This window comes from Mauremys mutica, chromosome 6 (genome assembly GCF_020497125.1).
Source record: "Mauremys mutica isolate MM-2020 ecotype Southern chromosome 6, ASM2049712v1, whole genome shotgun sequence".
Classification (NCBI taxonomy): Eukaryota; Metazoa; Chordata; order Testudines; family Geoemydidae; genus Mauremys; species Mauremys mutica.
This window is the reverse complement of record NC_059077.1, coordinates 69,847,082-69,868,812: the sequence shown is the minus strand read 5'-3', so window position 1 is coordinate 69,868,812 and position 21,731 is coordinate 69,847,082. Positions and strand designations below refer to the sequence as shown.

The 21,731-nt window shown below is 38.7% G+C and overlaps 1 protein-coding gene across 4 annotated transcripts in view; it reads right to left on the bottom strand.

Annotated features, from left to right (window-relative positions):
* COMMD10 (COMM domain containing 10) overlaps positions 1-21,731 on the bottom strand; it is a 175,738-nt gene that overhangs the window by 61,023 nt on the left and 92,984 nt on the right. The gene's annotated exons all lie outside the window — the stretch shown is intronic.

Genomic DNA, 21,731 nt, shown 5'->3' with positions numbered 1-21,731 from the left:
ATACAATGCATAGTGAAGGTAGTACAAAGGTATTTCTTCTCACCAAGGCATGCTTCAGTCCTACCCCTTCTGAGGTGTTAAGGTCCAAAGGATATTAGGAACCAAAACAACCGCAACTGACACCATCCAACAAACCCCTATGCAGGGCTTATCTACAAGCAGTCTGTGCTTCCACTGATTCATCCCCAGGGTTTGGTCATCCCTTAGCAGGGGTTATCCATCTGGCAAGCTACTTCAGTCTCTAGGCAGCAACCACACTTCTCTCCAATTAAGAGCCGCAGAGCTCTGCTTCTCTTCCCTTGTCAGCCCTGGACTGGGCTTCTTTTAACGCCTCTCTCCATGCCTGACATTTGCTGCAGGTGTAGTGGCATGGAGCCATCTGGAGCCCCAGGCTCTCCTTAATCCTTTCCTTGCTGGTGTGGAGCCTATCTGCCTCATTAACATCCTTGTCATCAGGGTGTCATCTGCCGTACCACAGTGATTAAATAAATGCTCTTTCCAAAACCTATAAACCTGTGTGTCTGACAAAACTCAGTGCATGTTTCCACTGTCAGTAATTGTATTTTAGATGTCTTTACAAAGTAAAATGTACTTGTGAAGTCACAGAAAAGAATGTCAAACAAATTAACTCAAAGTAGTGGTTTGGCGTACCCAAGAAAGGCAGAGCACTGCAAATGCCAAGGTACAGAGTGCAGCAGTACAGGTAATAGTATGAGACAGGGTAAGTTACCCATAACATATTTATGCCTTTTTATCTATGCAACCAGGAACCTCAAATCATACTTTAAACTTGTGACTCAAACAATCCTAAATCCAGCCTTGGTTCTCCAAAAACAAATGGTGGTGTGATCACTCATACAATGAAACTGTGGAGTGAAGGGGAGAAGAGTTACACTAGCATTTTATCACAAATGTGCAGAGATATAATTTTAGAGAAAGATATTCCTTCATCTGTACACTTTGTTTTAGTTATTTATGATTCTATAAAAGTTATTAAAATGAATAGTCATGCAATAAAGAAATGAAAAGCAAATATATATCTCAGGAGGTGTTTATTAAGAACTGATTTTATACTCAGGCAATATTTTACTCCTTGTACCCTCAAATCTAGTCATGGTACAAATTGCAAACTATTGTATAGAATGACTTTATACAGAATTTATGGATTGGCATTTAACTCCACTCATTTTAATAACATTATTTCCATAGTAAATAAACTGCTTAGAGAAACTGAAACAAAAAAAAAAAAGACTAAATTCTAATCGAAGTGTAGGGGTAAACATTTTAAAAGGATCTAAATGCATTAGGAGTCTAGGTACCATTTTCAAAAATTACTTAAGCACCTAAGACTCTTAAGTGCCTACGTCTCCTTTGAAAATGTGATTTAAGCACTTTAGAATTTTTTTCTGAGGTTATTGGCAAAAAATGTTTGCTCAATGGCTGTAAAAGTGATTTGCAGAAAAACAACACTCATTTGCAGGATGACATTGTTATTGTCCACTGGAAGTCACTCTGTCAACCCAATGAATTATAGTTTTTCCATGTAAAATGAAAAATCTAGTCAATTCTGCCCTTAAGAGTGTTCTACAAATTATTTTTAAAAGCTCTTCCTTATGATGTATAAAGAGAGTTGAAATGGTGGGGTTTTACTTTGGTTTTTTTGGTTTTACATTGCTTGGTTTTGTTTGTTTTTTATATTGGAATATCAGGAATGTCAATTCTATTCTTGCTTGTATTTTCTGTAGAGGATGTGGCGATCTTGGAGGTTGTACATTGTTAGCCCACACAACTTATTTTAGAAGGAGTGAGGGTGCAGTAAGGTAGCTACAATAGTGCAAAGTGCTGTAGTCATGTCAGGGTCCACAAGGTTATTGGGCCCAACCAGACGGAGTGGTTCAATACCACTCACTCAAATTTGGTTCTACTGCGTCTCTGTTGGACGGAAGGGCAGCTGGGTCAAATTTGAGTGGCACTGCAACAGTATATGCAGGGTCACAGTGCCACTCAGGTTTGCCCAGCTGCCCCTCTGTCATGACAGAGGGGTGGTTGGGCTGAACCTAAGCAGTACTCCAACCCCATGCACCAGGTCGCAACACCACTCATTACTCAGATTTGGCCAGCACTGTGTGAGGGCAAGGTAGGTGATAAGATGGAGCTGAGCTGCTGTGCAAAACTATTGGCTGGAGCTACCTAGCTCAAGTGGTGCCAGGGAGTGGTCAGGAAAAAAAGCTGGTTGATGAGTTGTTGCTGGGCCAGGGGTGAGCAGGGAGTGCTGGGGATCTGCGGGGCGCGTAGATAGAGTATGTTATGATGCAGTGCAGTGAGCTGTTGGAGGAATGAGAGGTGCTGGGAGGCAGTGGGCTAGGTTGGGAGTCTCAGATTTCATAATCAGGAAGGGGGCCCTAACCTATTCTTGCACTAGGAACTTCTGGAGCTCTCTTATGCCACTGTGAAAGTGCTGAGTTTTAACAAAGACATCCTGTTAGTCACTGAAATAAAAAAGTATAAACAAACATACATCAAAAACAGACCAAGATTTCCAAAACAGCTGTCTAAAGTTAGGCTCTTAAATCCTTATTTAAATGAAGAGATAAATAAGTGGCCTGATTTTCGAAAGTGTTGATCACCCAATAGCTCTCACTAAAGTCCTCCAGTGATGTAGCGTGAATACAGTGAAATACACTGAACACAATGTAAAAAAGCCTTATCTGTCATTACACCTGAACATACTCTTTTTAACAAGGCACATGCGTTGATACCAAATTATGATGAAAAAATGCTTAACATGTATCTGAATATGCATTTCACAAAAATACAATCAGAGCTATGTTATATTAACCAGTCACAATGATGCATGGTGTATAATAGGCAATGTTATAATAAGTCCAAGAGAAAAAGCATAAAAATTTACCAGATCTTCACTCACATTCATTAAAAAAGAACCGTGCCTTTATCTGTAGGTTTCACTGAAGCTTAGAATTAAAAAAAAGAAATCAAGCAATGGCCTATTAAACCATCTTCTGTAAGGTTTCTTCCACTTATGTTAGCCATTCATGGCACCTTTTAATTTAAGCCCAGCCTTCCATGAATTCTGTATCATTTTATCCAACTTTCTATTTTCACTTAAACTAAATTAGGTGTATCTTCAAAGATTCATTAAATGTGAGATCTTTTCTTACTATTTTCTGTATTTATAAAGGTGACCATCACTCAATAGCAGGGCACTAGTTTATGTGAGTGGACATTTAACTAAATCAACCGCAATTATTTGGAATTTGTAATACAAATATTGTTCTCTTGGCAAAGAAGCACAATTTATTTGTATTTAAACATGAAGATTGAGGCTTTTACAAAATCATGAGAAAAGACTTGAGAGTTATGTGAATCTACATGGTTTTCTTCACTATTTCTCATTATCTGTATTCAAGCAGCATCCACAATGGATTCTCATCCACAGAAGAGCACAGTCCCTGCCCCAAAGAGCTTACAGTCTAAGCTAACAAGCAACATACCAATAATGGAAGAAAGATACAGTAAATATCTATAATTTTCATATACATCTTAACATACACGGCCTTTATTATAGGCAGGGCTGAGAATGTCTGGGCAAGGTGATTGGGACTGGGAATCTAGGGTGATGGGCCTAGCACTTGGCTAGCAAGTAGACTGGAACTGGGGGTAAGAATCCTAAGAAATGAAGACTGGGTCTAGGTAGTTAGGGAGACTGGACTAGAGACAAGGAGCCAGGGTGGGGAGGAGCGAGCAGCCTGGGACAAGCAGATGATAGGGCAGAACAGACTGTTACCACTACAGCACACTCCCCTCCAGAACCTGGAATAGAACCCAAGATCCCCGAATCTCATCATTCCCATGCTGCCAGCAAACATTTGTGAAACCAAGAGGTAAAGTATCCATAGAGGATGAAAATCTGTGACTGCTATCAATTATCCATTAGCTCAAGTGGCAGAGATCTGTCAGTGGATCTAAAATTTCCAAACCCTGCTGATGATCCATGTGGCTATCAATATGATACTATATGATAGGAAAAAAATCAGTTTGCTTTTTTAAAAATATAGGAAACTAGACACACACACATACCCCTACCTATGTTTAAAGAGCAATATTAAGGTTTCAAAGTCAAGAACTCAAAAGTTAGAAAATGCCAGAATTAAGGTTGCCTGTGCATATCATAATGCATACAGTCTTTAATTACATGATCACATACTGTTTTTTTCCACAGGACCCCTATGGCTTGCAGTGGACAGGATGGACTTGCTCTGGGGATGAATCACAGTTTGTAGAGTGAAGGAGACTCTGGTATAATCCATGCTTTATTTGTTAAAGAAACTGGAACAGGTGAACGAGGCAAGGAATTGCAGGAAGAGAAATAATGGTCTCAGGGTTATGGCAGTTGAGTTGGATTATATATCTCTGCCTCTGCCATACAGTTTCTATGTGGTGGTCTCTTAAATCCAATTTTTCACAGGGGGTCACTAATTTTGAATTCCTCATTTTCTGGGGGCCTGAATTGAGTCACTGGTGTCTGATGTGCAGACATACTGAGCGCTCATAACTGCAACTGAAATCAATGGGAGCTGTGCTTTGAATGTACAAAGTACTATGAAATGGTATGTACTTTGAAAAATCAGGCCCTAGATGTCTCAAATTGGGTACCCAAAAGTAGTGGAAATTTCTGAGAGAGAGAGAGAGAGTGTGTGTGTGTGTGTGTGTATGTGTGTGTGTGTGTGTGTGTGTGTGTGTGTGTGTGTGTGTGTGTGTGTGTGTGTGTGTGTGTGTGTGTGTGTGAGAGAGAGAGAGAGAGAGAGAGACACAAAGTATACAACTAAGAAAACTTCTTATACCTATAGGAAAACAAATCTATAATTTTGTTACCTATAAAAACTTGTAAAGCACATTTATGCATATGTGCATCTTTCAAATGACATATTACCTTCTCGCTTGCCTTGTCACCATTTACAGAAAGAACTAAGTATATTGAGTCTGATAAGTAATTTTGCCCAGTATGATGTCTGGCTCCCAATGATGATATGCAAGCACCAATGCTGTTAGGTGAAAAAACCCAATTCTTTCTTCTTGTGTTTTTGAGAGAACAGATATCCAACACTGGACAAAAAAACTTCATTTCTAAATTGAAAAGCAGTCATAGTAGTGAAGGCTCTGCATCACCAGCCTATTGAAATATGTGCCAACATGCGCTGATGAACATCATAATGCTGTACAAAATGTCACAAATGAGGCTACAAAATACAGGACAAATTAGTTTACATGCATTAATATAAATATGACAAATCTCTTTCACCTTTAAGCCTGTCACACCTGTATTTGATAACTAATCTAGTATCCTTGAGCCTAAATTTTCCAGACATGTTTAGACTCTCAAGTTATTTCTCTAGAACTGTATTTAACCACAACAAAAATCTGCTGTTGCATTCAAAAAACAAGATAGTTTTATCAAGTCTATTGCATTCAGGGTAAAAAAAAAAAAAAGAATATTAAAAAACGGATAGCCATAGAAGCTGTTTTAAAGAAGAGACATATATGGACATTGTATAAAGATACCCATGTTATGCATAAAGAACACAGATAAATAGTAAAAGATTTTTAAGAGACTTTTAAGCCTTCAAGGAATCACAACAAAATTTTAAGCCTACTTTTAAAACATCTTAGAAAAAGACCTTTTTAAGAAAAATGTAACAGTTAGTATATGTGAAATAAAGTAGATAAGATAAAGTGACTTCATAAAGTGATTTTAAAAAAATACCACTCGCTATTGTCTCACTGTGCATCACTAAACAGGCTCATTTCCCAAATAATAATTTAAAAAAAAACCAAAAAAACCCCACACACACTTTCAAAATGGGCAAACTAAAACAAAGCCTTAAAACCTCCCTGAAGTCAAACATGGAACTATTTTCAGGTATACTAAGCAATGAACCCAACTAAAGTCATTAACTGTATCTATTCTTGTGACAAAAAGATGAAATTACATCACTATCAGTAGCACCAACCAGATGCAGACAGTAATCCGTAACTAATTTTACGGTATACTGTGGGATTAGTAAAGAACACATTACTAGATTCATTTGAATAATTTAGTGAGCAGATTTTGCAAGAAAAATGTTCATATAGGAATATTTAACAATGTCTGTAAGTAGCAAAGTGTCTAAAAATCTACAGTACTAATGAATGCTTGAACCATATGATCAGTTCAAAATCCATGTGTAAATGTAACTACAGCACATCAGCAGTAACTAAATATGAAATGCATTACAGCTAGATTCTTTTCCCTTTAAATCCTTCGCTGCTCTATTGAGTGCTTGTCTTCTCAATACTGGATTAAATTTAGCGACTATTAAACTTGGATGAATTTAAAACACACAGTCATGATCCATCCATGAAGCTTACATTCTTAACACTTAAAAACTAGATTCAAACAATTTTAACAGCAATTTATGTTTTTAAAATATCCAGTAAAAAGAGAAAACATTTAATGTCATCTAGCACACTGTTCACCAAATCAGACACACAGATGTGCAGTGCAAAAATTAAAGACAGGCATTATACTGTTTAATGCCGTTTCCTTCTACTAGATTTTATGTGTACAATTATTCGGGTCAATCTTAAATATTGTGCTCTGATGCCAATATGGATTAGACAGGAATATAATTAATTCAATTTTCCTTATCTCTGTACAAATGATAGTGAGTTAGTTTTTCAAACAGAAATTTTTCTACAAGATAAAAATTACACATTGGGTCTGTCTTCTCTCATTTACAACAGTGCAAATTGAAACTAAATCCAGTAAGGCCTGATCTACACTAAAAACTTAGATTGACATTGCTCAGGAGGGTGAAAAATTCTCCACCTTGAGTGCCCCAGCTATGCCCAATTTTTCACCTCCAAGTGACATAGTTGTGCTGACATAACACCTGTGGCTAGCTCAATGGAAGAATATTTCCATGGAGCTATCTACCATCACTCAGGGAGGCAGAGTTCCTACAGTGATGGAAAATTTCCTTCCATTGCTGTAGTCTGCATCAATATAGCAGGATAGCTGCAGCTATGCTGCTCTAGCCCCCGAAGTGTAGACAACCCCTCAGTTAATGGCATTCCACGAGTGCAAAACTCATGTCAGAGGAAAAATAGATCTTTAAGTTTAGATAATCACATGTCCTAGTTTACTATGTTGTCATTGTTTTGAATTACTGCTCCTAATCAGCTCCACTGAACCTAATTTTGTCTCTATTTCAGTTGAACCATCTAGGAGAATGTTCAGCCACGTCTGTTTAAAAGGCCACTTTGATGTCTCCTGCTCTATTCTCTTCTTGCCTCCGGTCTTGGCACTCTTTCCTGTAAGGTGCCAGGTGTTTTCAACTTCAATTAAAACCAATGGGAGTTCAGAATACGCAACACCTCATGAAGTCAGGCTCAACAGCCTGATATTTCACCCATCAGCCTCACTTGCTCTGAGCCTCATGTTCCTTTTCCTGTGCTTTGATTCTGCTGCACTACTGAGAGGAAATCTGAAGCACAATATGAAATGGTATCTTGTCCGGATCAGAGGGGAGGAGGAAGTGTATCAGAAAGAAAAGTGGGTTGGTGAACAACAGGTTAGGCGACAATAGATGCCGCTATTGTGGCCAACTATGGCAAAAAAGTAGGAGGTGGGAAGGGAGCTGGAGTTGCAGTGGAAGGAGAGGCATAAGAGGTTGTAAGGCTGGGGTGGAAAATGTAACATGTCCTCATCTGGTATATGGTGTGTCCCCCACCCAAACAAACAAGTTTGATCTCTTCATTCAGCTCTAATGATAAATCTAGTTTAAAAATCACCAACTAAACAATAAGCATCAAACTGTACATGAAAGATAAGATTTTCTTTAACTTTTTCAGAGTCAGTTTTAGGTGCACAGGTACTCTAGCGGAAGATTATTTTTAAATTTCTTACCAAAATGAAGAGATGTTGATATTTGATTTTAAGTAATAGATATAATAAATCACATCTCAAATCACATCTTTAAGAGGTATCCCTAAAATGCAGGTACATTAATAAATCATATAAGAATGTATCAACCAAAAAATCATGGAACAGGTCCTCAAGGAATCAATCCTGAACCACTTAAAGGAGGGGAAAGTGATCAGGAACAGTCAGCATGGATTCATCAAGGGCAAGTCATGCCTGACTAACCTAATTGCCTTCTATGATGAGATAACCGGCTCTGTGGATGAGGGGAAAGCAGTGGATGTGCTATTTCTGGACTTTAGCAAAGCTTTTGATACAGTCTCCCACAGTATTCTTGCCAGCAAGTTAAAGAAGTATGGGCTGGATGAATGGACGGTAAGGTGGATAGAAAACTGGCTAGACGGTCGGGCTCAACGGGTAGTGATCAATGGTTCCATGTCTAGTTGGCAGCCGGTATCAAGTGGAGTGCCCCAAGGGTCGATGCTGGGGCCGGTTTTATTCAATATCTTCATTAACGATCTGGAGGATGGTGTGGACTACACCCTTAGCAAGTTTGCAGATGACACTAAACTGGGAGGAGTGGTTGATACGCTGGAGGGTAGGGATAGGATACAGAGGGACCTAGACAAATTAGAGGATTGGGCCAAAAGAAATATGATGAGGTTCAACAAGGACAAGTGCAGAGTCCTGCACTTAGGACGGAAGAATCCCATGCACTGTTACAGACTAGGGACCGAATGGCTGGGCAGCAGTTCTGCAGAAAAGGACCTAGGGGTTACGGTGGACGAAAAGCTGAATATGAGTCAACAGTGTGCCCTTATTGCCAAGAAGGCTAATGGCATTTTGGGTTGTACAAGTAGGGGCATTTCCAGCAGATCGAGGGATGTGATCATTCCCCTCTACTCAGCTCTGGTGAGGCCTCATTTGGAGTACTGTGTCCAGTTTTGGGCCCCACACTAGAAGAAGGATGTGGATAAATTGGAGAGAGTCCACTGGAGGGCAACAAAAATGATTAGGGGGCTGGAGCACATGACTTATGAGGAGAGGCTGAGGGAACTGGGATTGTTTAGTCTGCAGAAGAGAAGAATGAGGGGGGATTTGATAGCTGCTTTCAACTACCTGAAAGGGGGTTCCAAAGAGGATGGATCTAGACTGTTCTCAGTGTTAGCAGATGACAGAACAAGGAGTAATGGTCTCAAGTTGCAGAGGGGGAGGTTTAGGTTGGATATTAGGAAAAACTTTTTCACTAGTAGGGTGGTGAAGAACTGGAATGGGTTACCTAGGGAGGTAGTGGAATCTCCTTCCTTAGAGGTTTTTAAGGTCAGGCTTGACAAAGCCCTGGCTGGGATGATTTAGTTGGGTTTGGTCCTGCTTTGAGCACGGGGTTGGACTAGATGACCTCCTGAGGTCCCTTCCAACCCTGAGATTCTATGATTCTATGAACCTTCAAGTGGTTTACCTTCCTTACTCTCTTTTCTATTTTCCTCTTCTTCCATCTCGCTTTCTTAGATTTTCTCTCCTATATTTGGTTTATCTCCTTTTTCTTTCTCATTTTCCTTATTCCTTTATTCTATTTTCTTCTCTTTTCCCACATCTCTCTCTATTCTCATCCCATCTATTTCGCTCTTCCACTGGGTCTCATTTCTTTTCCTCTTCCTCTGCATTTAGAATATTTTACATTCCTCTTATTTGCTCTCTGGCACATTCCTGGTTTCCTCACACCCATTCACCTCCCTAAATTCATTCCTTCTTCCCTCCTTCAGATATCACACACAGACCCATTAAATGTTAGATGTATTCCAAGACCTTCTGCCCTCCATCTCCAGAGATGTACTCCTGGGAGTTCAAACTGGCCAGTCCATTTGTTTAGCCTAATGGCTCCTGAGATGGGCTCATGCGGTTACTTCATGGCCTTCATCTTCTAGAGCCTTTCCCTGTTTCTACTTCTTTATTCCTGATCTTTCCCACTTGCAAATCACACTCCCCTACCTTCCTCCCCCTCCCCCCCCCCACACACAAACACTTTCATTTATCCATGAGTCTTCTCCTTTCATTCATTGCCTGGTCTGCAATTAGCCTGAAGTGTCTCTTTCTAAGATCTCAGGCTGGGGGAGGGGGAGAAGAGAGAAGGACGACAGCAACTGTTGCTGTGCATTCTCCCAGAAGGCAATACACACAACTTCTGTTCTCTACTGAAGGTGAGTGGTGGCTACTGGCTACTAACATCCCATGAGAGAATTAGGAGTTTTATTTTATTTCATCTCTTTGGAGCACAGTGGCCCATATTTTTAAAGGTAATTAGGCATTGCTGCACCCACTGTTGTTACATCTAAATGATTTAGGAGCCTACGCCTCATTTTCAAAGGGGATTTAGGCACTTAGGAGCCTAAACCCCATTGATTCGATGGGATTTTGTTTCCTAAGTGTGTAAATTCCTTTTGAAAATGAGGCTTAGGTGTTTGCAGCACCGAGCACAGCAATGCCTAAATCCTTGTGAAAGTGTCTCTTGTTGGCCAGACACAGCAAAATCAAAATTTGCTTCATCAGAACAAGGAAAAAGGTCAAATAAAGCCTTTAGAGGATTATTTTGGCACTCTCTGCACCATTGTATCCTAGACGACTTCCTAAGGCACCTATGCCTAATGCCACTACTAGATTTCTTTTCTTTTCCAGTTCAAAATCAGGGTGCAAGGTTGCTAGAAAAACAGCACTACAGTACTTATCAATTTCAGTGCTTCCTGCTCTCCAACCCAAAAGACAGTATAGACATGACACTCCTGTTATGGGAACTGGAATCTCATTTTGTCCTCTACCTTTTGTTTCTAACACCACAGTGCTCACCATTGAAAAGGACAGTCTAACATACAAAGGCTTGAATATGCCACTTTGAGGCCTATTAAGGCCTCACTGTCTGTAAAAGTTTATTGAAATAAATATTTCCAGTCTAATTCATATTACAATTCTGCATGTTCCTATTAAATGAAATTTCAGGTTGAGTAGATTTCCAAATTAATCTATTAAAATTCAATTCAAATGGCTAAAACTAACTTGTCCTAAGATAAGTTTGGGTTGTCTCACTCCCTTCCGCACTTGGGAGTATTTTCATTAAAGTGGGGTTAGTAGTGGAAGTTAAATTGAGCTTGAATGCCCCAGAAGAGTGTTTGGCGTCATCACAATGCCTTCCCTATTGTGCGCTGAGCCCAACATCCCATGAGAGAATTAGGAGTTTCTTTTATTTCATCTCTCTTTGGATTGTGTTTCATACTCACTGACTACTGCACTGAGGTATCACAGTTTAGTCCTGGTGAATGGAGAAGATTCACAGCACCGTGCTGTAATGCTCAGCTACTTAAAGACCTTCCCACACCAGGAAAAACACTCTGCTTGGAGAGAGTTTTTTTGCTTTTCTATATTTTCTGCCCTAGTTTTTCATTGGGGAAATAGCATACCAATTTACCTCCTGCCCCATATGGTTTTATATTCATTTGATATTATACAGATATAAAGTCACTCTCAAATATGTTATTGAAAAGTGTTATGCACATGTATATTGTAACATTTACAATTTTAAAAGATTTTTTAATAAAATATTTATCAGGAATTTTCTGCTCCCAGATATTCATCTAAAGAAAGAATGTTCCTTTTGCTACATCAAAGTCATTTCCAGAGCAACCAATTATAAGGTCACAAAAAATAGCAATTACATTAACTGAAGAAAACACATCAGGGATAAATGAACCCTTAGGGACATCCATGAAAACAGGATATTTGTTTTCAATATTAAGAACAGGAGAGGAGAAATAAAGAAAATATAAATTATATCTGAAGAATTGTTTCCTATACTAAATGGTTTTCAAAAGTGATCCATGAGATATTAACATGCCTCTAAGGAAAAGAATAAAATGCCATGGGCAAGCAAAATGTAGACACCTTTTCACTCCTGGAAGGAAAAGCAGAATATATGAGGTGAGCTTGCAATGGGGACAGAAAAAAATTGCTCCACCACAAACCCTATTTCTTCTCCTTTTACTTCAATACCATCATAAGCAGCGTCTATTTGGGACCAGATTCCCCACACTTCTTACCCAAGCAAAATCCCTATTGACTTCAGCGGAAGTATTCACTGAAAAAGGAATACAATACTAGACACTGTTAGCATAACAGCACTACAGTCATTTAACAGCTGTGGAACAACCAAAAGCAGGAAAGAGATTCTTCCGCAGGGTACAGGAATTACCAGTATCACTAATGAACAGGTATACAGTATATTACCTCACGCTTTCTCCAAGAGTCCTTTTGGTCTCCTTATTACCACTGGATCAGAAGACAGGCACTTCCATCTAGAATGAATCTGACATTTTCACCCCATCTTTTCAGACCAAGAGCTGGACATGGTTATTTATGCATACATGACCTCCATGCTTGATTACTGTAATTCATCTAATGCAGGAATGAATCCATAAATTGCTGCAGCCCCCCAGGTCACACTGAGCTCATCATCCCAGTACTCCACTCCTGCACTGGCTTTTTTTGTCGCATTCAGAGCACTATTCAAAGTCTCTGTCTTACTATTCAAAACTTGCTATGGGACTGATCCTAAAGAGCGCCACTCCCTTTACAACCACCACCACTCTGTGATTACACACAGTTATGTTTCATCATAACAGTGAAATTGTCAACCAATAAGAGAAGGCTCAAAAGTGCATGGGACGGAATTTTTGCCTGTGCTGAACAAAGATCGTAGAACTCACTACTATAAAAGAAAAGAATGACAATGGATCTCAACTACACTCAGAACTAGAGGCAAGCACCAGTCCCTCAATTTAGCTTTCCCTCTAAGAATCACAAACATGTAACTACCTCCAACAAGCTAGGAAAGTAGAAAGAGATTGTTATTCCTACTTTTATATAGCTGGGAGGCACTCAGCTACAACAGTGATGAAGGCTAGAAAGAAAGACAGAGTGTCTATGTCTAACAATCAATGCTAGTTAAAGAAGCAACGCATGACAGAGGAGAATTCTCAGCAGATTGGAGCATATGTCTCTCTTGTAAGGAAAACACACTTCAATCCTCTATTCTGTTAGGATATACTGCAGTCCCAAAGCTATCTTGTTGGAAGAATATCATCAGTTTTGGTTTTAAATGCTTTTGAGTTTTGTTCTCATTTCAAGAAAAAAAAACCTTTGTCTTTCTGACATAAACTTAACAAAACAAAAAACCAATCTTTTTTCTTTTTCTCCCACGGCATGTAACACCTGACTGAACCTAACTTAATTCTAACGTAACCTCTACATTCATGTAAAAATCAAATACATGAAAAAATTAAATTGCAGTCATTTGCTTATATCTTTAAAAAGTAGAGCTGGATTTTTTTTCAACAATAGTAACTTATAAAGAAGCACATTTTTAAATCAGAGAAGTTCAAGGGCCAGATTCACATGCACCTTTATAAGCCAACCAAAACTCCTCGTGACACTGGAGGAATTCATCCTGAAGGAAGTGTTTCCAAAGCCACCTTTCTTTGGGGATCCTTTTAGGTCTTGCAGCTTTACTTGATGGCCAGGGCTCCAATGGCCAGGGCTTCTGAAGGGATGGACTAAATAAAACCACATCTTGTCCACATCCAATTTTAAGCCAGCAACACACACTTTTTCAGCTGCCCTTCCCTCTGTGGGTATCTGTACACAGCAGCTAGAAGGGTGCTTTCCAGTGCAGGAAGACAGACATGCGCTGGTTCTGCTCAAGCTAGAATGCTAAAAATAGCAGCATGGCTGCAGCAGCACAGGCAGATCAAGCTAGCCGCACAAATACAATCCCATCCAATTGTGTTCATATGTACTTGAGCAGCTAGCCCATACCACTGTGGCTATATTGCTCTTTTACAGACTAGCTCAAGCAGAGCTAATGCATGTCTGTCTACTCATGTTGGGAAGCACAATCCCAGCTGCTGTGTAGACATACCATATGTTCCACTGCTTCTTTCCCTTCCTCCTAAGGTACAAGAGAGGTTGTGATCACTTTCTCTGTAGCTTCCCCACCCTGAGGAACTGTCCACCCCAGGGTCCTCAATCAGCATTTACAACACTGACATTAGCCAGAATCATCAATAGAAGAATTTGACCTTGGATCTCTAATAGTATTTTTCTCAGATTCTCCTAAAAAAAAAAAAAAAAAATCTCCTTTCAATTTGTACAATTCATCTCCTTGTGAAGAGATCAAATGAAAGCTTAACATATATTACACTGCTCCATATAATTAACCAGTCTTCAAATGCTCACTCTTTTCCCCTGTCCTTACCATATAATCCCCCAAAAAGTTGGTAATAAACTAACAGCTGTTTCCTGCTGCATTCTGAAACAAACTAAATCAACTAATCCAGCATTTTTATCATATATTTAATATAAATTCCACCCAAAAGTACCAATATTTTACTTATATACAAGCCACAATAATAACAGAAAAAAACTGCAGATGACTAACACTTTATTATATACTGCATATTAAACAAAAACTCCAATACACCAATGAGGTTGAAAATGTTAATGACATGAAGTCAATAAACTCAAAAACTAAGATTCCCACTGAAACGTAAACTTAGCTAAATTGTACATGTTTAATATAGTAATTTTGATTATTTTTAAATTTATACTTTAATATTTTGCTTTTCTCATTGAACCACCCTGTGTTTTTGTTATTTTTGTAAAGCAAAAAACACCCATTTGATTCCCTGTGGTCTTATCTCAGCATGTAAGTACTGAAACAATCATTGGCATGGAACTAGTCTCACACTGAATTAATTAAATTAAGTGCTATATTTGAATGTCTAATCGTGATTTATTTATTTTTTTAAATACAACACTTAAATAACAAGTCCTGAAAAAAAGAGAGCAGGAAGTACATCTCAAATCCTCAGCTCTCTCAGTTTTGCTGATTATTTGACATAAAAAACCTGAGATTACACTCTAGCAAGGGAATTAGAAGAAATATAATCTTATTTTATTACCCTATAAAGATGTGCAAAGCAGGGCCTCTTGACAGTGAGACCTACTCACTAGTCTTGTTCATGGAATTCTGGACCAGTTGTAGATCAAAATATGGAAGGTCCTCTTTTTCACAGCTTATATACTATATGGTAGTAAAGTGAAGTCCTATTTCTTGTAATTGCTGTGAAGATTAATCCCTTGTAAGAATGGGCTCTTACAACATGTTAATTTCATGTCCAATCACTGAAAAATTCAACTGTAGTTATTTCTAGTGTGCACACTTCCAAATAGACAAACATTCGTATGTACATATAAATAGAATGGTTCATTTGGCACACACATACTATCTGCTAAAGGAAATGAATAATATACAATATGCACAGTATGTCATTTTAAAAGGCTTTGAATTTTCTTACCTTTTTTTCAATTTTACCAAAACACATTTTTCTCATTAACTGCTAGCAAATATAGCAAATTTGCAATATTTAAGAGAAGCCAGCATTGATGTCCCACAAGTGCAGCCACTACTATCAGACACTGTGATGATACAAGTATTAGAGGGGTAGCCGTGTTAGTCTGGATCTGTAAAAGCAGCAAAGAATCCTGTGGCACCTTATAGACTAACAGACGTTTTGCAGCATGAGCTTTCGTGGGTGAATACCCACTTCTTCGGATGCAAGTGGTGGAAATTTCCAGGGGCAGGTTTATATATGCAAGCAAGAAGCAAGCTAGAGATAACGAGGTTAGTTCAATCAGCGAGGATGAGGCCCTGTTCCAGCAGTTGAGTGAAAACCAAGAGAGGAGAAACTGGTTCTGTAGTTGGCAAGCCATTCACAGTCTTTGTTTAATCCTGAGCTGATGGTGTCAAATTTGCAGATGAACTGGAGCTCAGCAGTTTCTCTTTGAAGTCTGGTCCTGAAGTTTTTTTTTGTGATGATACAAGGGACAGTGAACATACCAAATGGTTGTTTCCTACACAAAAGTTGTTTCCTGTGATGTAGCCCTACAGAATGTAGGAAGCTCATCAGCCTGTAAACACAGAACATTCTACTAGAAGTCACTATTAGAGGCAAAAGCCCCTTCAAACATGCAATATGAGGCTACAAAAGGAAGCATGGCTCCCCATCTCAATTCCTTTTTACCACTCAGTAAGGAGATACGACTAATCTGGATTTATTAAATGATGAATGGATAGAATTAATAGACTGCTATCCTACCTTATTTCTGAACTATCAAGTTAATTTAATCATAAATTTAGATTCTATTTTATCCTATTCCATTGTTGTATTGGTGTATTAACATAGTTAGGACTGGAGTACGTGACATTTTTCCTTTCAAGTCAGTACTGAACTAATGACTAGGCTTTGTATTTGGGAGTGATGTGCTGCTGGAGGTGTCATCTTTCAAATGAGAAGAGAAACACATAGGTCCTAACCATTCATGTTTATGAAAGATCCCATGGCATTTTTCACAAGTATTCTTGCCAAATTCTGACTTGGGTAATTACAGTCTGTGTACTTAAATTCCCTTGTTATTCACTTTGAATTAAATTCATTCAAACGCTGGTAAATCACACCTTGTCCTATGCACCATTTGTGTCTTAGTTGGTCCAGCAAAAAGGGCTTTAGTAAGGTGAATTTCACACTTCTTGAATAAAATTTGTACCAGGTTACAATTAATATGCATTTCAGGAGTGGATGAAGTGTGTGTACAGCATAAATAAAGGCACATTAAATGAATGTGAGACACAGAGAAGGGGAAAAAACCTCGCTGTAAATCCCTTTCGGATCCTTCAGGATGAAAGGCACTATATAAATGCAAGATGATTTCATAGCAAAGAACTGCTACATTGCTTATAAGTGAAGGCATCTTCCTGAAAAATTGTTTTATAGTTGCTATTCTAGGAATAGGTACAGTTGCAACTATATGCATGGATTGTATTGATTTAGAGACATTCTTTATATAATAGCCACATGTAATGCTACAATTATATTGAGAGGCATTGTTTTGGATTCTACAGGCACACAACTCTCCATATACAATTTACATGTTTGATGTCTATGACAGTGATCTGACACTTTTTCACCTAGTGATTTCACTTTTTCACCTACCATAAAAAGTGAAATTCTGTTCTTTGCTTAAACATTTCTTCAGTTTCCCTTTAAAAATTGGAGGGAATAATCTCTGTAGTCCTTGTAATGTTTTAAATAATTCACAAAATCATTATTCTTACAAAAAATCTGCTGATTATTGGATTTATTTGATAAAAGTGGCATCATGAGGGGTTTTGTGACAACTGAGAAGTTCCAAAAAATAATCAACAGCAATTTCAAGGAACATTATTTCTAAACATCAAAATTTTAAAATTATAAAAAGATCAGGAACATTTAGATGACAGCACTGATTTTCTTTTTACTGAAAGATTTTGTTTGCCAGAGTTGGGTTGGGGAGGAAGGATATCATATAAGTCTGACAAAATTACAGTATACTGTCCTTGTGTTTCATGAACATAGAAAGACTAACTAAATAACTAAAAAAGTTAATTTAATACTAATTTTCTAAATTCAATGTGACATTATTAGAAAATATTTAATATACTAGGGCAACTGTTTCTTCAATTCCAATGGCAACACCGGGTTTTAGGCAGATATTATGAACAGCAAAAAATTACTGATATGAGGAAATAAATCCAAAGTTGTTAATTTACAAAGGAAGAGATGCCACAAGGTGGTAGAATTTTCAAAAGCACCTAAAAAAACTAATGAGATCTGTGCTTTTAAATCACTAAGTGCTTTAGAAAATCCTACCAATGGGAACAAAGAAAAATGGTTCAAAATACAGCATAAATTGATTCAGTGCCTTGTGGAGCTAAATCCAGGAGCACACACAGGGACCAGCTTAACGTTCTTGAATTGTAGAGCACCCTCTGTCTGCTCCACTCTTGAATAGTTTGTGTATGTGATTCAATTTCATGTGCTGTAGGAGTTTTACATTACAAATATAAGAGGGCTTCACCCAAACTGTAACCATTTGACTACTGGATGGCTTACAGGAAGTGAATTATTAGTCTCAATCCAGTTTCCAGTAGGCAGGTGTCCACATCGAGATGGCTGTGACAACTGGCACCCTTGTTAGTAGTTCCGACACTGAGATTGAATTACATTCTCCCCCCCAGGTGGTCCCTCCATGTCAAGTTTGAAGCACATTGGGAGGGAGTTGTGAGGTAACCTGTACGGCTAATTAGTGCCCAGAATGTCCCGTTAGCTGTGGATACAACAGAGAAAGGACTTCAGTCTTCAGAACTATTTCACTTGAAAACAAAAGCATCATTCTCAACTTTTAAACTTTCCAAAATTTAAATGGAGAAATTTGGGAAAAATCGGATACGTTAATTTTGAGGCCCTGAAATTTGACCAATTTAACTGAGAGACTTTTTTCCCTAAGAATTCATTAGCATGATTACTCAAAGTTTCTCACAAAATTGGTAAGAAAGCTAAACTGTTGAAATGAACAGAGCATCAATAGGAAACCAAACTAGAATAAAATGTAAAGTAGTGGCATTAGAAAACAGAATAAAATTACTTGATAGAGTTATTCTGAAGAGAAGTTTTTGTTTAATAATAGCCGAGGAAAAAATCTGTTTGCCAGGAAAGAAGAAATATTGTAGAAGCCAAAAGTCCAATATTACAAACACTGCCAAAACAGTAAGCAGAAGGCACCAAGTTTTGTCTTGATCACTGAATTTATAAAACTAAAAAAAGCTTTGATAAAACTTTATGAAACTCTTCCATTTCCATTCTGCAGATGCTGTGAAAAATTTAAAGCAGTGCAAACACTTAGATGGCAAGAAAATAAACTTGCCTTTTAAAACAGATTGCTGAAACTAATCAAGTCAAGATACAGTAGAACAGGGGTCGGCAACCTTTCAGAAGTGGTGTGCCGAGTATTCATTTATTCACTCTAATTTAAGGTTTCGCGTGCCAGTAATACATTTTAACCTTTTTAGAAGGTCTCTTTCTAGAAGTCTATAATATATAACTAAACTATTGTTGTATGTCAAGTAAATAAGGTTTCAAAATGTTTAGAAGTTTCATTTAAAATTAAGTTAAAATGCAGAGCCCCCCAGACCAGTGGCCAGGACCCAGGCAGTGTGAGTGCCACTGAAAATCAGCTCGCGTGCCGCCTTCGGCACACGTGCCACAGGTTGCCTACCCCTGCAGTAGAAGATGCTACAACAGAGGAAACTAGATGAACCTAGAACCTAGCTGTGTTTTTACTGAGTACAGTGTGGAAGAACAATTTTTCACATAGCAACCAGTGCTTAAGGCCTTTTAGAAAAATTGTTAAAGTAATTGGAAGAATTAAGTAGGCCATGGCTGTATATATTTGTGGCAGCCACAGAGATAAGAAGCTAAAGCATGTTGATAAAACTGTCTGAAAGGGAGTTTTCTTCATATTTTGCTTTCTCTATAGTAGGTGATTTTTTCCATACACTGAAGGCCTGCACTGTGATAATAAGCCATTTTTAATTAGATTGAACACATTTTAAAAACAAGAACATTTTAAAATTCAACCTTTTATCCTTCTTTAATTCGCTATATTGAGAGATGGAGGTATAGTATAGTACAGTATTATCATTTGTATCACAATAGCTCCAAGGGCGACAATGAATTCTGGGCCCCTTTGAACTTGGTATTGTACAAACACAGAGGTAGAGACAGTCCCTGCCCAGAAGAGTTTGCAAACCTAGACCCCAATTCTGCAATACACAATGTGCAAATGGACTGGGGCTCTGCAACAGGGCCCAACTGAAGTCAATAGAGCTCTGCGTAAATGCAGCAATCTGCCTATACTCCCTGCAAAGACTTAGGGCTTGTCTGCACTAACACTTAAGTCGATGTAACTTACCTCGCTCAGGCATGAGAAAAAACACCACAGAGTGACGTAAATTACATCAACTTGAAGTGGTGTTTACACCACACTGTCAACAAGAGACATGCTCCCACCAACATAGCTTCCGCCTCTCGTTGAGGTGGAGTAATCACGTCTACAGAAGTGCGTTCTCTTGTTGAAATAGCATGTTTTCACCAGATATGCTACATCGGATGCAGCTGAGCCAATGTGGCATGGTAGTGAAGACAAGCCCTTAACTTCAAGCATGTGTAGTCCTGCTGACATTAAACATATCATATGCTAAGTTTTTGCAAGACTGAGGCCTAATAAAGACAAAATCAGAGTGCAACAAATACTAAGAAGGAAAGGGATGAGGATAGCTAATATGTTTCTTGGGTTAGAATGGCTAGCTATGTATACTCTTGTGGGAGTGTGATTTTTTAATACCTCTTTCTGCTTTTAAAAATGTTAACACTTCTGGGTTTTTTCATTATTATTAATTTTACATTGAAAGTTTGATTTGTCCATTTAAAAAGTAATGTGTTTCTTTTTAAATGATAGCACTATCCTAATGCAACATATTTTTATGCATGGAATATTTACACTGCAAAATATTTTAACTGAAGCTGGAAATTGAAGTAAATTAATGATTATGTAATTCCATGGCAGGTCTGTATGAAACAGTTTCAGGCTCTCAATGCTGCCCAAACTATATTTTAATAAGTATCTTCTCCAGTTTTCAAACGTCATAGACCTGAAAACTTCACTTCGCTTCACTTCACACACACACACGTTTCTAAAAACCTGTCTCTGCAGGCACTGTAGATGACTCCAGGATGAGAACGCCAGATCTGAGCTTTATTATCTTTGGATAAGGTGAACTGGATTCTGGATCAGATTTCATAGTTCATACCCATTAGATCAGGGTTTCTCAAACAGGGGTCACCGCTTCTGTAGGGAAAGCCCCTGGCGGGCCGGGCCGGTGTGTTTACCTGCCCCGTCCGCAGGTCCAGCTGATCACGACTCCCATTGGCCATGGATCGCTGCTCCAGGCCAATGGGAGCTGCTGGAAGTGGCGCGGGCTGAGGGACTTACTGGCCGCCCTTCCCGCAGCCCCCATTGGCCTGGAGCAGCGATCCACGGCCAATGGGAGTCGCGATCGGCCGGACCTGCGGACGGGGCAGGTAAATACACCGGCCCGGCCCGCCAGGGGCTTTCCCTACAGAAGCGGCGACCCCTGTTTGAGAAACCCTGCATTAGATCCTGTATCTTTCCACAAAAGTATTTTATTAGTCTCTGGCATAGCACTGTTTCTCAGTGACCTCTTCAGTGTTTACCAATCTGGATCTCAATTAGGCAGACACCAGAGACAACCAAGCAGATTCTCCCGTTTTAGTCTAATAGCCAGAGCAAGTCTTGTCATGTTTTACTCACTGTTAATGAGGGGCATCTGAGGCCCAATCCAGCAAATCACTTAAGCATATGCTTAACCATAAGCATGAGCTGTCTGAAGTCAATGGGAATACTCATGCACATAAAATTAAATAAGTACAGTATTGCCAACCCCAAACATTTAAAAATCATGAATCAGATCTGCAAAAAATTATGACACTAGTTGTAGAGCCCCCACTAGCTTAAAAATCGTGATTTTTATAAATTAATAAAATTTGGGTTATTTTTATTTACATTCTGGTTTCTAAGCCTTTATAGGGCACTCACATATTCTAAAGATTTTCTCCACCATATGGGCTAGACACCTTTTTTTGGGGGGGAGGGGGGGCGGGGAGACATCTGAGGGGCTCTTAGAAAACAAACGAAATGTTGTGAAACTTGCAGTAAAATTGCAAAAGTTAGCAACACTGTTCTTGACTGC